Source organism: Sinocyclocheilus rhinocerous, unplaced genomic scaffold (assembly GCF_001515625.1).
Source record: "Sinocyclocheilus rhinocerous isolate Xijiao unplaced genomic scaffold, SAMN03320098_v1.1 scaffold819, whole genome shotgun sequence".
NCBI classification, from domain to species: Eukaryota; Metazoa; Chordata; class Actinopteri; order Cypriniformes; family Cyprinidae; genus Sinocyclocheilus; species Sinocyclocheilus rhinocerous.
This window is the reverse complement of record NW_015665814.1, coordinates 515337-520562: the sequence shown is the minus strand read 5'-3', so window position 1 is coordinate 520562 and position 5226 is coordinate 515337. Positions and strand designations below refer to the sequence as shown.

The 5226-nt window shown below is 37.8% G+C and overlaps 1 protein-coding gene across 1 annotated transcript in view; it reads left to right on the top strand.

The window, feature by feature from the left end:
* The window catches only part of mei4 (meiosis-specific, MEI4 homolog (S. cerevisiae)), a 40087-nt gene that overhangs the window by 5091 nt on the left and 29770 nt on the right, over positions 1-5226 (top strand). The window lies entirely within an intron of this gene.

Below are 5226 nucleotides of genomic sequence, written 5' to 3'. Positions count from 1 at the left end.
CGGATGGGTGACATGAATGGAGATGGCTCCAGATCGGCGATGTAGTATTTGGTTTCCCAACAAGGTCCGTCGCCCAACACAAAATTAATTTGCTGAATGCATAAACTGTATTTTCCTGCGCTCAAACCTGCTAATCTAAAGGAAACGCTGTGTATGGCGTTTGAGATCATTTGTGAAGTACCATAGACTTATAGTCTAAATAAAAAAATTTGCAATTATTACTGTTATTACACTTGTATACAAAACTTCATATTATGCTTGTTATAGAGTGCTTGACGTCATGTGCACGATTGCCGTGGCAACCGACCACCGAGGTGACGCGGTTGTCACGGCGACCGTCACAGCCCTAATCACATTGCATTTGTAATGGAAATGCTATCCGTCCTGAATGCGTTCCGAACTACAGAGAAGCTGCGTTTACTCACCGCTCTGTCACTCAACATTTTATCATGCTGTACATGTTATGAAGAAGTGCAGCAAGCAAAGGGATTCAAAATTCACTGCATTGAACCAAAACCACAAATTACAATGGAAATTGCTGTTGCTTTGTTGATCCTTTTCATTGCATCACTTCCTGTTGACTCATAAGCTGCATAACATAAGCCATAACATGGCTTGTCAATTTTTGTATTTATGTGTGGCACTTGGCCTTTCATGAAAGTGATCTAGCGTGTGACAAAATAAGTGGGGAGATTTTTGCCAAAAAAGATCAGATCACAAATCTGCCCCAGGTGTATGTCTTAGTGAGGTCAGGTATATTCTCAGTGACCTCAGCTACCTCACTCAGAAGCCGATTAATTTTTGACTGTGTGGGAATTAGTACAGAAGCATTCCATGCAGATTAAACACACTGTAGAAACAGTTACTTCCTGTAAGTGATAAGACTGCTAAACAGCCACACTGCTGTCACTTTTAGAGCCACACCACCCAGCCATCACCAAAATGATCAACACAAAAGCCCCATCTCAACCTCAGGAAAAAATAAATAAATAAAAAATTGCACTAATCATCAGTGCTACTTTTTTAAATCCACAAATTAAGACAAAAAGTGAGCAGTTTTAATCCTTGACTTAATTTACTTTTCCAAGAATTCCTAACATGTACGGTATACACACTTCAGCTTTTCTCTACCAATGTTTTAAATCCATTTCTCCAGTGCAAAGCATAGTCCTGTGTCACAACTCCACATTCTGAGTCTGTGATTGGATTTTATTTCACATCAAGAAAAAGGCTGTTGTTTTTGTACTTAAGGACAAAATACTATATAGAACCCTCCAGTGCTAGCAATGGTATAAAACAGATAAATTAAACAACAAACTAATACAAAAAGTTCTGTTGACTATTATTTTTTATTTTATTTCCTTAGTTTTTTTTTTACAATAACTGAAAGTTCCAAAAAGCAACTATTGGTGCTGGATAATAAGTAAAACAGGTATATAATTCAACCTTTAATATAAGCACATTTTACACTATGAAGTGTTTGAAGAGCGTTTTCAGTTTGCAACAGGGACCTAAATTTTTACAATGTTGCATTCTTCGTTCACTTTCCGAAGGCAGCATTTCAGAGTGTACCAAAATGTAGCCTATTTATGCAAGTCACATGTGAGAAAATCTGTCTTCTCATAAGTCGGAGTGCACCTGTTTATGTTCTGGGATTCTGCTAATAGCTTCATCCATCAGGATGGATTGAGTTAGCTCTACTAAGCTATACTACTATATATCAGTTAGTGGGAATAAAGGCTTTTCGAGACAACATTCTTGCATAGAAAAGCTATTAGACAACATTCAGGGTGTAGGTGTCACTAATGTGCTTCACCCTTAGAATTAAACACTGATGCTTTTTACGTAACACATTTTCCATTATGAATTACGGTTGTTGTGGGGTGGATCTGAGCGTGATAGCTGTGTTTATATAAGCCTAATGTTTATATATGCCTAAACAAGCTGAACTGAAGGAGAAAAATGTGCCAGGTTCTGAAACAAATGCTCCAAACAGGCCAGGCATGAAAAAGGCCCAAGAGTATTAGTTAGTCTTTGCAACTTCAGGGATCTTATCTATGCACAATCAGCTTGTAACACTCCAAAGAGAAAGGAAAACTTGAAATCGCATCATATGACCCCTTTAAAGTACTTGTTTACCTGTCATGTCCGGTGCTGTATGCATGGCTTGCAGCACTGAAGTTAAAATACTGAGTGTTAAATAATACAGTAATATGTTAAAACGTGTGCTCTTATCATTCTGTGGACAAAATCCTGTTAACTTCGCCCAATCGGGAGCTGTATATGCACATGAGCATCTGTTTTCAATGCAGCTAACCTTGCATCGCTTCATGTTAGGGCTGCATGATTAATTCCACCGTGGGCCGTCATTATGGCTGTGGCCTGGGTCCAGCTGGACTCCTCCTGTCTCCTCCCTGGACTCTGTCTGCCGGCCCCGTCCGGGTGTCCGTCCTCCTCCTTAGTCCCCCCCCTCTGTTGTTCCAAAGCCCCAGTCCATTCAGTTAGTGTTTGTCGGGTCTACTTGTTGGATTGTGTGTTATTCTCCTGTTATTTCTTGGATTAAAGACTGTTTTTGTATTACACGTCTCGGCGCTCCTCGCCATCACAGATCGTGACAACGATACAGGAATTTCTAACTTCAATACCTTGAAAAATATCAATATTAAAGTACCTGTGAACCGGCAGTTGCAGCTGACTTCAGTGTTGTGATGTGATGCGGGTGTCGCTGTTGGACAGTGTTATTCCTGCTTCCTGTTTGCAGTGCTGCTGGTTTGTGATTGTAGCTTCGTGTAGCTTTGTTTTTCTGTAAAATCTCTATTGCTCCTTCATTCCAGTGCTCTCAGAGGAGAACTGGCCCCCTGACTGAGCCTGGTTTCTCCCAAGGTTTTTTTCTCCATTCTGTCACCGATGGAGTTTTGGTTCCTTGCCGCTGTCGCCTCTGGCTTGCTTAGTTGGGGACACTTCATTTCCAGCGATATCGTCGCCTTGATTGCACAGATACTATTTAAACTGAACTGAGCTGGATGATGACATCACTGAATTCAATGATGAACTGCCTTTAACTGAAAAATTAGTGTTTACTATTGTAATTTTTGCATTATTGACACACTATTTTCCTAATTAATGCTGTTCAGTTGCTTTGACACAATCTGTATTGTTAAAAGCGCTATATAAATAAAGGTGACTTGACTTGACTTGACTTGATGTACTTCCGAGTGAAACGGAATACTGAATAAAGGGCGGGGTTTTATTGTGGTGCACCTCCACTCCACCTCTTGCTCATAGCAGATTCACGGTTGGAGTGGTTAAGAATATCTGCTTGTTACGTCTGACATCACTCTTCACCGCTTCTGGGTCCTAACGCTCTGCCTGACGCCACAAGAAAACAACAAACTGTGCTAATTTACACCCACGATGTCATGTAATGCTGAAAAAGTATAACCCTAACCTTTATCTCCATACTGAAATCCCAGATTGCCAGACAGTGATTCGGCTAAAATATTAGTGTCTGAGACACTGTGAGCACGGAGACTGTAGTGTGCACAGCAAATTTTTAAATGCTTAGTTTAAATATGTAATATTAATTAAAAAGTGCTCATAAATGGCTGTTGAGATAGTAGTATTCTCAAGTGAAATGAGTAGAGGCATGGACCTGGAAACAGCAGTCCTGATGTCATGACTTAACAAGAGGATCCTCCCCAAGCTGTCAAACTGACGTCATCAGAGCAAGAACGCCAATCCAAAGCGGAAACAAATTTTCAGTTTTTGATTAAAGATTATGATGGCCTACAATTTTTTTTCTCCGGTTTATTGACTTGCACGGTTTAAAGGGGTCATATGACGTTGCTAAAAAGATCATTATTTTGTGTAGCAACAATAAAGTTACGCCTTCTTTCTTTGTGTGAACATTTGGGCGGTGTTATGCAAATCTTCCCACACAGTGACGTAGACATGTGGGGGCGTGTTTAAACGAGGCGTTTTAGGAGGGCGTGGACGAGTCTTAACTTTTATAAAGAATATCTCTTTGGGTTTGAGACTTTAGTCTTTGCAACTTTAGGGATCTTATCTATGCCCGAACTGCTTGTAACACTCCAAAGAGAAAGGAACACTTGAAATTGCATCATATGACCCATTTAAGTGTTCACCACAAGACTAGTAATGTGCAGTTAAAAAGTAGGATCATTTTTGATTTCATGACAACTTTAATCATTTTTAATACCATTGGCAAAACTATACTGTATACTGCCATATAGATATTTTAATATCTCAATTCTTTTTGTCCATCTATTTTTTGTCAAGGCAATCATTATTTCAAGCTTTAAATGGTTTAATCAAAGTCTTCTAAAAAGACACGTTTGCTTTATATAAACAGATTTTAATATAGGCTTTTATTTAAATACATATAAACATTGATTAATAACCATTACAAAAATCTCAATCTTAAACATTTGCTCATTCTGTGTATTTGTGTCTTTAAAATAGGGTAACTTTGTTGCAAAAGCTTACAGAACAAGGAAGCATGATTTAAAATTTGATTTCAAACTGAATTTTACAAAAAAAAAAAGACAAGCGCACAGTCAGTAATAAAAAATTATATAAACAAATGACCTAAAGAGCACAAGGAAGCTTGATTTCAAATTTGATTTCAAACTGAATTGAATTTACAAAAAAAAAAAAAAGACAAGCACACAGTCAGTAATCAAATAAAAATCATAAAACAAATTACCTCTATTCAGTTGAGGTATTCAAAATATGACAACACTGATTTTTATAGGCAGTGTTTTAAGAGCCATATATGTGGTTTGTTTATATAAAGGTATACCAATACTCTGGTTAGTAATGCATGAAGCTGGTGATGTTGTTTGTGGAGTAATTATCTTCTGCTGAGATCTTGAGAGATTTCATGTTTTCTTTAATTTCAGTTGATTTCATCTAAGGCTGTGGCTGAAGTCAGTTGTAGTTCTTGTGTTTCTCTTTTCGGTCCCACTTTATATTAAGTGGCCTTAACTACTATGTACTTACATTTAAATTAATAATTTGGTACAATGCACTTATTGTGTACATACATGTTTTACATTGTACTTATATTTGAAAAATACCTGCATGTAATTACATCTGTAATTAATTTCTGTAATTACATTTATAATTACACAGTTGACCCATCCCTTACACCTTAACCCACACTTAAACCTACCCATACCAACAAACCTGTCCCTAACCTTACCC